At 44.7% G+C, this 13,278-nt stretch overlaps 1 protein-coding gene and 1 long non-coding RNA gene across 10 annotated transcripts in view; both read left to right on the forward strand.

The window, feature by feature from the left end:
* The window catches only part of MEIS2 (Meis homeobox 2), a 212,259-nt gene extending 210,668 nt beyond the window's left edge, over positions 1 to 1,591 (forward strand). For 5 of the 9 annotated variants that reach the window (XM_017539504.2, XM_017539500.2, XM_017539506.2 and 2 more), the window contains one exon: positions 1 to 1,591. This exon is cut by the window's left edge and continues 639 nt beyond it. The gene's annotated coding sequence lies outside the window, so the exon portion shown is untranslated. The other 4 variants (XM_017539508.2, XM_017539505.2, XM_017539502.2 and 1 more) reach the window with 2 other exon arrangements.
* A 7,671-nt stretch (positions 1,592 to 9,262) lies between these two features.
* Positions 9,263 to 12,140, forward strand: LOC108311872. Its single transcript, XR_001828388.2, has 3 exons — positions 9,263 to 9,458; positions 10,120 to 10,288; positions 11,983 to 12,140. It is a non-coding gene; the product is annotated as an uncharacterized LOC108311872 (long non-coding RNA).
* Positions 12,141 to 13,278: the final 1,138 nt, after the last annotated feature.

The raw sequence follows: 13,278 nt of genomic DNA on the forward strand, positions 1-13,278 counted from the left end.
TCCACACTATGTGTGTTGTTCCCAAAAGAATGACTGTTTTGGTTCATCAGTGAATTCACTATCCAGGAGAGACTGTGGTATATATTTTAAACCTGTTGGGCCAATGAGAAAAGAACCACACTGGAGATCATGATGAACGTTTGGCTGAACCTCATCACTCGAACTCCAGCTTCAAGAATGTGTTTTCATGCCCGGCCTTTGTTCCTCCATAAATGTGTCCTTTAGTTTCAAACAGATCTTTATAGTTCGTGCTTCATAAGCCAATTCTTCTTATTTTTGGGGGACTCTTCTTCAAAGAGCTTGCAAATGAAGATTTAAACACAGAGCAGGAGCTTCTTTTCCAGGAGTTCTGAGTCTTGGTTGTGGACAAAACAATCTTAAGTTGGGCAGCTTTCCTCAACACAAAAAAGTTATTAATGGTCATTGAACCATAACTAGGACTTTATCAGAAACTCAAAGCTTGGGGGATAAAAAGGAGCAAGAGAATACTGTAACAAACTTCGTACAGAGTTCGGTCTATTAATTGTTTCATGTTAGATATTCTATGTGTTTACCTCAATTGAAAAAAAAGAATGTTTTTGCTAGTATCAGATCTGCTGTGGAATTGGTATTGTATGTCCATGAATTCTTCTTTTCTCAGCACGTGTTCCTCACTAGAAGAAAATGCTGTTACCTTTAAGCTTTGTCAAATTTACATTAAAATACTTGTATGAGGACTGTGACGTTATGTTAAAAAAAAAAAAAGGTGTTAAGTCACAAAATGCGGTAATAAATATTTCATTTTTGATTTTTTGTTAGGCTTTTGCGTTTTTAATGGTTTTAGGACAAGGTTGCACAATGCCGACTCTATACAGTGTTAAAGGCAGGTGACAGCTTTTCCCCCCAGCGATTGAGTATATTTTAAACTTATCAGTAATCTTTAAGGTAATCATCTATAGCCTTTCAATGTCTGTTGGGCCTATACATGCCACCAGCAGATAGCTTCTGAAGGTACAAAACTATGTGTACGTGATGAGCCAGGTTGAAAGATCCCCTTGAACATGCCAACCTCCTTTTTAGATGCATGACGTTAAAAAATATATACTTTCAGATAAAGCTTTTCATGGTCATCCTCTGCCAGAATAAAGGACTTTTCAGGGTTAAGTTTACAACATAAGAAATAATGTCTGTGCTCAAAGGTAATTTATCTGCCTTTGTTTTTCATCTGTGGTCTTACTACAATATTGTTGGATATGTAAATGAAAATTTACATATGGGTGTTCATAGATAAGTAAACAACTTCTATGGAGTTTGAAATTCTGACTTTAAAAGATTAATCATTCATATTTTATCAATTATACTGTGGTATATTTTTATTTCAGACACATCCATGTGCAGGGATGCTAGTGTGATGATTTGATAACTAAACGTACATATTTCTCTGAAAAGAAAACAAATGGATGGTATAATGCCATTTTCAAAATTTTATGCAACATGCCTGGAAGTCTGTATCATTAGCTTATTGATGCTGCACAGTGTTTGCTAAAGTGTGCGAAAAGGGTGAGGTATTTGCATGTCCCCTCAATTTTCAAATAAATATACTATCCTGGAATTTTGTAACTCTTAAATTTGGAATCTTTGTTTAGAAAGAATGAACGTTAGCTAGATACGTGATGTCAGCCGGATAGGGAAACAATTCACTATCTCTGCAAACTTAAACTTGGAAGAAATCCATAGTTACATCTTATTTGGGGCTCTTCCATCTTTCCATTTCAGACAGCATTTCTGGAAGTTCTATATAAATGAACAAGGAAATAAACTTCTGTTGTTTTGTATTTTAGTTAGGTAGAATTTTTATAAATACGTTTATCAGTTCCAGTGATGTGTTGCCATTTAAACATAGCAATAATGCTTCTGACGCAAACTAACTTAACAGAGAAATTTTATGCCACTTGGAAAAGACAACTAGCGTCCCTTTCATTTTTGCTATTCTATTTTACATGAAGTCTTTTTGTAAATTTTAAATATTTGCTGATTTTTACTTTAAATGCTTTTATGTAAACTGAAAATTCGCCATTATAAATCAACTGTCACATCAGCTGGGGGAAAAAGAACTTTTTTCTTTCAGTAAATGCTGAAGGGTTTACTTGGTAATTGGCTCATGTTTAGGATGTCTTTTATGAAATTATTAAGTTATCTCATTGAAGTTTAGAGCCCAGAGCTTTCAATCCTTGGTTTTAATGAATAAAGTCATCTCATGCTTACTTGCTTCACCAAACCCACATCCTATCCTGTTAACTTTAACCCTCTTAAACATTTGAAGATGAATGATAATTGTAATATTGGTTTGCATTACCTTGCTCTCCCCCACCCCCAACCCCATGCTAAGAAAGAGAAGTGATAGATTTGTCCAATTTTTATAATGCTTTTTTTACACCACCCCGGAAGGCACTTGCTCCTATCTCGGGTTTACTATTTAGTGTAAAGAGTTCCGATTTGGGTATATTTAAGAAAGACTCAGCTGTCAAAAGCAAAGAAACTGGGAATGGTGTTTTGACAACCATATAGTGTTAAAGGAAATACTGTAGTCTGAATAAAATTGCTTATGTTCTCCAAAACAAGAGTAATATAAAAACACTTTTTTATTTATATGAAAAAGCAAAAGCAGAAATAAATTCCAAAGGTTTCCCTTTCTTTAAGAAATTCTGAGAGAACTGCAGTCGCCATCTGTTAAGGGTTGGGAATTGAGCAAGAAGCCACATTTTAAACGAAAAAGAAAAGACCAGGAAAGTCTGTGTCTTCCGTCCACCCCTCCTCTCTCCCACCCCCTAGGTCAGCACCCCTCATGCCTCCCACCCTCGTTGGAGTCCACCAAGACCCTCCTGCCTCCTCACCCCCTCCCACCCCCGCGGGACTGTTAACCCAGAGCAGATTTGGGAAGGGAAATGTGGCTAATATCTCTAGCAGCTGTCAAAGGAGGGACCTTCCTTCAAAGGGACTGGACAGGGATCCTCCACAAGTTCCCCATTAGTCTAGCAGGCCAGCAATTTGATAAGGAGCTTGGACTCCGGCTACAAGTTGCTACTCTGTTAGAAAGTCCGGTGTCCGGGTGTCTGGATGTGCAGAGTGGGCGTCGAGGCTGCAGCCCCCGCCTCCCACCCAGCGGGGTTGGTGCGGACGTGCGTCCTGGAGCCTGGGAGGAGGCAGGACAGAGGCTTGGGCCGCTTGGCAGACTGGGGTGCAGAGGGCTACCCCGGCCCTCACCTGGCCTTCCCTGGGAGTGTGTGTTAGAGTTAGACCAACGTGTTGCAAACTATGGGGGCAGCAGGGGGCCCGTCCCGGTTACAGTTGAAGTCATCCACTCAGGGCGTCGCGCACCCAGGCGGGCCCCCTCCTTCCGGGCCCAGGCTGGGAGAAGGTGCCGCGCGGGGGAAATGGTGGTCTGATGGGGGAGGCCGGTCAGATTGTGATGAGAATGGAGACCGTCGGGGCAGTGTTTGAAGGGAGGTTTTAATATTAATAGTTTCGGTGTAGAGACAGAAGGGAGATTGCGTCTACGGCTCCTCCGGGCAGACTCTGGGTGACAGGGATGATGGATGATCCGGCAGAGCCCAACAACTCCTCCCCCCAGCCCCAACAGTGTCAAAGCTACTTTAGCCGAAGCTTTAGAAATAAAATAAATAAACAGCATCATCACCCCCCTACTCTTAGAACACCTCCACCCTCACCCCCCGCTTTCCAACATCGATTTATGGATCATTATGAATCAATTACTGCTCTCAATACCTTCCCATTGGCTTAAATAAAAACAGTCGAAAGATGAAAACGTGGGGTTCTGTGGAGATTTTTTTCCCTGACAAGAACAATCGCAAAATCCATTATCTCATAATCAGAGGCGCTGGGTGAGGAGGTGAAGAGAAAGGACCGGGTCACCCAGTAAATAACTGGGGGGAACGCAGAAAGGGGGGTGTCACCCAGATGCTGCCTTTGTTTTCTTGCAGATGGGTTTGGTTGGTTTGTTGTTTGTTGGGCTTTGGGGAGCGGGGTAAACTAGCGTGAGAATTAGATGCCTGCAAGTTTTGTGACCTAATTATTTAACTCCTTTGGAGAGACCCCTTTGAATGTGCGTCTCGGCAAACATCAGATGTTGTTGGTAGTGAGGTCACACATGGGAAAAGGTGTGGAGGAATGGGTCCGTCTGGAGGGCGGATTTTCACTTTGTTGTGAGCAACTGTGCGCGGGAGGGTTGGCCGCCGGGTGGGGAGATCGTCCCTCTCCCCTCGCCCCCCGCCGCTGGCTGTTTTTGTCGTTGGAACTGGTTTGGATCTGGGGCTGGCCGTCCCCTTTCGCCCCCACCCCCTCCTCGGCCGCCCGAGGCTTTTCTTCCCTCTCCTGCCTCTTCCGCGGCGGGGCTCGAGGTTCTCTAGGTGTTTCTATGACTACATTGTGTGTGTGGGAGGGTCAGACGTGGGGGTTGCCCGCGAGAGGGCCGTTCCTGGGCGATCATTTATCAATGTCACCCACATAATGATTCTCTCTGCAGCCTCCTATTGATGAGGATAATTACATTAGCTCAGAGTGACTGATCAATGAAAAACCACCACACAAAAACTTCTTTACTCCTCTATAATACCAAAAACCGATACAGAAATAACATAGAAAGCCTGATTTTCTTTCCCTTCCCTGTCCACCAATGGATTCTGGACCCTCTGCCTTTCCCCTACTCCCCACCCCAAAAAAAGGACGGAGGAGTAAAGTAAGAAAATAGACCCAGGTTTGTTTCGTTTAAAGGAGGATGCAATTCTGTCCGTGAATGCATTCTTTCTAAATGTTGGCTTCATCCCTCCTTTGGTAGAGAATATCAACGGATTGGCTAATGTGAGTTGCTTTTAGACTAGTCTGTGATTTTCCTTTCTTTTTTATTTCTTTCTTCCCTTTTGGGTATTTTTTTTTTCCTGCTTCAAGAAAGGAGATAATTCTTTTTACAAATATCTGGTAAAAGAAATGACTCTAGGTCTTCTTTTTAAAAAGCGTTTGGCTAAGTCGGGTTATCTTTTGTCTTTATCACTTCATAAAGTAGCGCAATTAAAGATGTGGTGTTGCATGGGCATAAAGGGTGAATCCATTATACGGCGACATAATACGCTACATTCTCGCCTGAAAGTTTGAAGCTAAATTACGATTTCGCTTTTTCTAGACTTAAAAATCAATATTTTCTCAATTAAAGCGAATTTTAATGCTTTACTTGCGAGTTGTTAAAGGCGCTGTAAATTTTATTGTAATGCTTCCTGACTTCGGAGTAGATGCAGGAGACGGGTTGATTCTCGTGGTCTTTTTCCTCTCGAGAAAACTAGCCCAGGAACATCCTATGGTTTCATATCAAAGTGAAGCAACAAAGGTAAGAAGGGTTCTGAGAGGGACGGGGCAAAAGAGCCCCGCCAAGGAAGCCCACCAGCGCCAGAGGCCATTGTCTTGTCTATTTTCACCTCTCTATGTCCGGCCTCCTGAAAGTGACAGAGGTGTCCATTTTACTCTCATCTTTCTCAGAGGGGAGCACGTTCGACTCACATGTGCTCTTTAATGGTCAGAAAAGGAGCTGCATTTGGGGAGCATTCTAAACTCCTCCCAGTGTCCCCCTTTTCTCTTCCCTTTCCATATTTAACCAAATGGTAACTTGGAACTGGCTCGTTCACAAATTTGGCCGTATTTAATGTGTTCTGGCCTATTAGAAATTATTCCGCACCCTCAGGAGCATGCACTGTTTACAGATGTTTTCTCCTTCCACAAGTCCCACCTAGTAAAAGTTCCCGCAGAGAATTAACTGTGGTGTGTTAATAGCCCAGGTCTGCTACTGCTCTCTCCTGCAAAGATGAAATCTGGTAACTGGGAATATGACATTGAACTAACGCTGGGGAGCTGCTCAAGGCCAGCAGAAACCCAAAGGCTTGAGAATTCTAAGGCCCAGTGCCTTGATGGGAAATAAGGTAGTGAAACTTTCAGAAAGTAAGGCATCAAGGAGAAGAAAATGAGGCCAGGAGGGAACATAATGAGAGAAGAATAGGACAAGGCAGAAAAATGAGCCTTGGGGACCTCTTTATAATTTAAAAAGAAATAATAATGAAGGGAAATTGAATATCTAAGTCTTGCTATTACATTTTTTTGAAGCCAATATCCGTTTAAGAATAAATTCTCAGAGATGCCAGGAAGGGCCTGAGTTTCCAAATGGGACTACTCACAAAGTTTCTTTTGCAGTTCCCTCTTCTGTTAATTTGCTGGGAATGAGAAGAGGAGGGCACAGGCGATGTGTGTGGTGCACAAGGGCTTAAGTAAGAGTATGATGGGAAGGGGCACCTAGATATAATGAGGCTGCTGTTTTAAGCTGAAAAGAAAAGAGGAGAAGAAAGAACAAGCCACACAACACCACAATACACTTTAAAATAATTCTCACCCACCTGCCTGCCTTTTTCTCTAACCCCACGCTATATTGAATAGTATACATAGGTGGGGGAAATTTCTAGTTCATCATCTTCTGTCTGTAGACCCACCGACAGAGCCCCCTTCCCTTAGATTCCTGACATGTAAGCCTAGACCATGGCCTTTTTATCAAGTGAGTGGGGCTTTGTTAATGTATTTGTACTTTTCTGCTTTCAGTCTAAGTTTCTCGCTTTGGAGGAGGGAGGAGATGCAAGAAAGGAGGGGGAGGGGAGCAGAACACAAAGACTTTATCTAGTTCTCACCAAGCAGGTTTCAAAATAGGAACTTAATGGGGAGAAAGACGGAATTAGAAAAAGAAAATAAGAGGGGCGTGAGAATTGTTTATTACAAGTTTACTTGTCTGAAAGAGAGGTGATTCTGTGAATATTTTTCCCTTTGAGGATTCTGTTTTCCTTTTATTGAAACATTTTCAAATTTTAATCCTTTAGCAGACAAAACCTCAATATAAATATGACATGGGCCACTGGCAAAAAAACGAACTTAAACTCAATGCTTAGAGGGGAGGAGGTGTGGGGAGGAGAGAGCCCTTTCTGATTAATAACTAGCAGGGTAATGTTGAGGGCTTTTTCTGCCCGATTGCCTTTTTGAATTAGAGCCGATTTCTTCACACTTCAATAGTGCCTGTCTCCTTTAAAATGACTGGCAGATTTGTTTCTCTTTTTTTTCTCTCCCTGAGACTTAATGATGTAAATTTTCTAATTAGTTAAATCATATTGCTTAAAGGCCTAATATTTACCACGTAAGAGACGATCATCCTGATTTGGACTTCTTGAAATATTCTAAGAAATAACATTTGGCTTTTAGGTTGAGGGATGAAGAGGAGAAAGCTCTATTACGGGAAGCCGTTTAGAGAAGAGAAGGTACGAACCCGGCAACATGTTAAATTAATAGTTGAAGTTGAGCTGGGCTCACACCCCAAGTCCGCTTTTATTTTTCAATCAGTGAAGATTTAATTGGCAGCCCTCAGGCTGGGCGATCTGATATTTTCTCATTAGTTTCCCATCACTAATCTTGAGTGTTAGATTGGCCTAAAGGTTGTCAACATTTGACCAATTTTATTTAAGGGGAAAAAAATCATGCATTATGGCTCCTGGACGTGAGATCTGCGAATAAATCCTGCTTGGATCAGCGGAACTAACAGGCGAAAAAAATGTTGACTATTCATCGTCGCATTTAAGAAGTTGCATTAATGTATATTTCAAGGCTAGAGAGAGATTATACATGTGCTGCGTAGATGCAGATGAAAAGAAAGAGGCGAATGGAGAAAGGGATGCACTATAAGCGGGATGGGTAGGTAAAGTGAGACGTAGATGCATTTCGAACAGAGGGTAAATAACCCAAGTGGAATAGCTGTTGAGGATTTAGGAGCTACAATCCCCCCTCCCTTTCCTTTTGCAGCTGCGTGAAACTGCCAAGCCTGCCTTGCAAGCTCAGAGTGGCTCTGCTGTCTAGTCCAGAGCTAACATCAGAGCGCCCCCTGCTGGCCAATAGAGCAGAACGCGGCGGGTCAGCCCCCTGTAAAGAGAATCATGTTTTTCTGCGCACCCCACGTTTCACTGACTCCTTCTACTGCCCCCACGTCCATTCTCCAGCAAAACCCCGCGGCAGGGGAATAGCTTGTCAAGTACTGAACATTTAAATGAATAAGTGATAAAAATAATAAAATGCGAAAGAACCCCCCCCCCCACACCTTCACTTGGCCTCTGGGGAATAAACCATCAAAAGCCTTAGCAAAGGGACACATTTCCTTTTTCTACATCTCTTTATTCTCTGGGTTTTCGCTATAGTTTGTTTTTCCTGCCGACCTGCATGTTCTGAGTCCAAGGAAATGTTTTTCATATATGCTGTAGACGTTTTAAAAATGGATATCTCATGGGGAAAGAGGCCAAATACAAAGCAATATTTTGTATCCTCACAAAATTAAACTTCCAGGAAACTCGCACTGTTTGAGGAAAGTCTTGAGGAATAGCTTGCGGAATTCAGAGGGTTCCTTGTCGAATGATGACCCTTTGCTTCAACGCAAAGCAATACCAGAACCTGTCCTAACCTTTTTTTTTTTTTAAAGCAGAAAACGTGTTGAAAAGTTGTTACCGTAGCTGACTACACACACACATACACACGCGCGCGCGCGCGCGCGCGCGGCTTTTCCACTCGTGTCTATTCTTTTTAGGGTCGTATTTCTTAATTTTGCTGGAGACGAAAAGGGTAGCTGACATGCACCAAGATAAACCGCCGATGTCTTTGACATTTGATCTTCCTATAGTGTTTCACGTCCAATGAAAGGTGTGAGGCTACTACTATCTGAGAGAATTTTGGTTCTTTTTCAACTGTTCGGTGCATAGAGGCATTTTCTTGGTTTCCCAGTTAATCTGCCGCGGGATTTATGAGCACCATGTAACGCGAGGGCGCACAGGTAACGAGAGCAGGAGCAATCTCGGGCTGGCGGCCGCACTGCCTGCACCGCCAGCCTCCCCTCTTGGGAAGGGCGCTGGCAACGCAGCCCTGACTTGGAAAAGTCTGCTGACCGCAACTAGACCCCCACATAAATAGTGTCAATCTGCATTGCGGAACGACTTTAGTTTCTAGGGGAGTTTTTGGTTTTGCTTTTCAAAGTCCCGGATTTCGGCATTTAGTTCAAACGGTGCTCAGAAATGAGGCGCGGGAGGAGGAACACTGGCAGGGAGGACAGCAGGGGAAAGGTGTGTCTCTGGACTTTCATTTCTTGCCAGAGTAGCAGGGCCCTCTGGTTTAAAAATCCATTATCCTTTTTCGCTTCTCCCACAATCCCTGTGTGTCACTCCTTCTCCAACCCCCACCCCCATCTTTGGAGACGCTCCGGGAGGCGACAGGGACCTGGCGACTGCATAGAACCAGCGCTCCTAGGGCAAGGCAGAGGTGGGACACGGCCCGGGTCTTCAGGTCAGTGAAGTGATGCCTCAGTCTGATAGTGTCTGAAGAATTGCTGGGCTATTGTGGCAACTGAGGTAAAGTTAAATATTTATACTCCAAGCTGTAATCATTTTGGGGGTCTGTTTTGAGGAAGTCCATTGGGTTCAAACTGACTCTAAATATAAATCCTGCTCTGGGGGAGCAGAACCTGCTGCCTGCCACTGGGGTTGACTTTTTAAAAGGTCCCTGTTAAGCTCACAAGTGGAAGGGAAGTTATCTGCAGACCATATGGGTCTATTCAAATATATGTATGTGGGTATAAATACAAAACATCTATATCTAGCTATCTATATATCTATACAAAGACAATAAGGTAATAAAGACAAGGAAGGAGGTGTCCCTCATAGCAGTTGAATCCAAATAAAACCATTTTTAGTAAGACACTCTCACATATAAAGGAAATGTGATCATCTCATTGTATGGTCTCTGTTTGACTTAATGAAATTTGGAGACATTGACAGTCTGATCAATGTTCTGAGTAAATTAATGTGAAGGTCCTTAGGTAAAGACGGAAAACACCCCTTGCCATTAATCTTAAACCACTTGAAGATTATGATTAAAAGAATGGGATCACTAAGCATTACCATCTCAAGTAGCTGTTAACTGCCCCCATCCCTTTATTGTGGCAACAAAATAAACTCTTCACTAAGAATGATGTTTCCTCCTTTTGTATCTTTGTTTTTGTTTCGCTTTAAGGGCAAAGAAGGGAAAACAGAAGCAAAGAAAACTGTTTCACAAACTCTTGGAATTGCTACTGTTAAAAGGCTGCATTTCACTTCTGATTTCCTCATCTGTTGCTACAAAGGAAAAAGAAATCCAATGATGTGTCTGCATTTGATGAGAAGAAAACACAACAGCAGTGTAGGTGTGTTTGTTTTCCTTTTTTCCTGGAAAAATATTTTTAATATTCACTAATTAGCGAGTTGAAAGCTGTGGAGATGTAAAAGATGTTCGCTTGTCCACATCTATTTGTTGACTTTCGTCACTTGAGTTTTGTAGGCTTTTGCACCAGATAGAAACTGAGAGAAAGAGAACTAGACACTTGCTGAGGAACAACAATATATACACTTTCAAGTAAGTCCATCCAATCCTGTATTTGAGTGCTGATAGGGAGGAGGAGGGGGTGCTATACTATTTTCCCCTAATAAATCCCAAAGCCGCATTATACAGAGAAAGAGGGGGTGAGAACTCTATGACTGAGAATTCTGACCAAAAAAAAAAAAAAAAAAAAAAGAAAGAAAGAAAAGAAATGGAAGCAGCACCTGTCTGCCCCTAGAACCCTAGGGAAGGATGCCCCCAAAATGTGCAAAAGGCGTTATGTTTTCTTTTAGAGTCCTGAGTTGGGTGAACCTTTCAGAGATGCACACAGTCATTAACATTTTTTAAAGCCAAATGCAGAAACGGAGGGCGGTGGCTAACAAACAGGAAAAATATGCTAAAAATTATTCTTGAAACACCGCGAATTTCCAGATGCCACAAAGAAAAAAAAAAAAAAAAAATGCAAACGCACCCGCTCCTAACTGAGCGGACAGGCAGTTCTCCCGCCGGGTGAGGTTTTCAGTTGAAAGTGGAAATGGAGATCCTAACTCCGCTAGAGCAATGGGAGATGTTACCCAGAGGCTTCGGGAGGGGAGGTAGCGGACGTCGCCCTCCTTCCAGCCCCGCAGTTCCCACCTGTTCCCACCGCCCCAAGCTGGGGCGCCGGAGAGGGTAGGAGCCGGAGCGATTCCGCCCACAGTCTCCGAGGGGTACCCGGCGCTACTGCTGCTCTTACCAAACCAAGAAGGAAACTCAGATAGGCCCCCAGAGGCCAAAGACCCCGCCAAAGGGACCGAAGCTCCCTGTCCAAGGCGTAAGCAACGGCCTGCCCTGCTCCCCGGCCAGGCTCCCGCGCCTGGGTGGACAAAAGGCTCACAGGCCACACTGGCCCGGGAGCAGCTGTGAAACGCGATGGCCGGGGACAGTCTCCCCGCCGAGCTCTGGGGTGTGTGCGCGCGCGCGTGTGTGAAACACGTGCACTCGGTGCGGGCCTCTGGCCGCAGACGTCACCTGGGGAAGTTCACCCCCGGGCTTCCCGGGCCCTGAACCCACTGTCCCCTCCCTGTCGCCTCAGCCGCCCCCACCTGCTACCCAAATCCCGGGGCACGCCCGGACAGGTGTGCAGCGTCTGACTGGAAAGCTCCCGGGAGAAGAGCCACCCCAGGAAAGCAGGCGGCGGGAGGAGGAGGAGGGACAGAGAAGAGACATGGTACTTTCAGAGCTCAGGCGTCCCTATCTTCCGAGAAACTGTCATCACACTCAATCTTTACACCCTGATCTACGGTATCCAAAAAGCAGACATTGATTCGCGGAAAAATCAGGTTCTCGAAAATACAGGGATTTGACACGGGCTCCTGAGACCTGCGCAGGCGTTGCTTAGGTTCAAAAGTATGATTTTAATTTTCTTAATGAAGGCGCGCTCTAGAGCTCAGCTGGTAATGGCTGTGTTGAGTTTAATAGACTTCTGTCGAACAGAAAAAGACGGATAAGTAATCTGCTCTAATGCAATTATTTTCCCAGGTTCGAAAGTCATTGCGCGGAGAGGGCAGGAGTGAATTAAGGCCCCGGGGACCGCGGACGCCGGGCCAAGAGACCGCCCGAAATATGAGCCGAACCTGTTTTGTGAGATGCACTTGGGTTTGGGGGTCAGGGTCGAAGGCTTCAAAGCCCTTGGTCTGCACGTGTGAAAAATCTCTCCCTCCCTCCCGCCCCTCCTCTTCCTCTCTTCTTCTCTTTTTCCCTGTTCCCTTTTCTCCTCACCTCTCCCAGAATTAATTTCCTCTCCCTTTCCTCTATTTTGCTTGTCTTTGTCTATTTCATGCTGACCCATTTAGTCCAAAGTATTTCTAGGAAAAATACACAGAAGTAGGCTCTTGGACTGTGCCAGCCCAATCACCTTTTGAAATCCGAGAGAATCGGGATGTTGAGAACTCGGTGTACACACATTGATAATGCACTGGGAGGGTTAGTTCTGTTCCAGTAATGGGCCAGTCCCGGACACTGTGCAAAAGTTTCAGCTTTAACACAAGTTATCATTCACAGTATTTATTTGGTATTGTCCAAAGTCTTCTCAGCTTCATTTGTTCAAACTCATCTCAGCTTCAAACTCTCCACTTTGCCAGGTGAACACAATCTCAAGCAAGCGTGATTCTAAAAAATAAAAACAACACAATTGGTAATTTCCCTCTTACAGGGGAAGCCAAATCGATGCAGAGAAAGCCCTTCATTCCCACCTGGAGGAAAGAGTTGGCGACAGGGCAAGCCGCCAGGCCAGAGGGGTGAGCACTGGCGTGGTGAGCACTGGCGTGGTGAGTGAGCATTGGCGTGGTGAGCGAGCACTGGGTGCTGGGCCCAGCACCCCTGAGCCCAGCTCTCTAGTGTGAACCTCTGTGCTCGGTCATTCCAGCCCCACTCTTCCGGACAGCCTCTCTCCCCGGTGCTGGCGAACAAAGAAAGTTCTTGGGACTGAGGCACAAAAGGGGTTAAATGAACCCCAAGCTGTAGGTGTGTCTATTCCAGACCCCTAGGTGAGGCGAAAGTCGCTGGGTCTGCAGCGCGTCTGAGCTCCACAAACTCACCAAACTGACCTGGTCTACGGTTCCTGAGCTTTCTAGACTCTCTTTCTCCCCCACCCCATTACCCACACACGCACACGGCTGCGGTGACCTAGGCACGTGTGCACACAAACATCCACAAAGCTATCTAATTGCTGCCTCCTCTTCTCTGACCCAATCCTAATCCCAGTCCTTCCTAACCGCACCCCGCCCCCCGCCCGTGCCCGCCCCCACAGCAGCCAGACTCACACAAAAGAGGGAA

The sequence above is a fragment of the Cebus imitator genome, unplaced genomic scaffold, assembly GCF_001604975.1.
Source record: "Cebus imitator isolate Cc_AM_T3 unplaced genomic scaffold, Cebus_imitator-1.0 Scaffold119, whole genome shotgun sequence".
NCBI classification, from domain to species: domain Eukaryota; kingdom Metazoa; phylum Chordata; class Mammalia; order Primates; family Cebidae; genus Cebus; species Cebus imitator.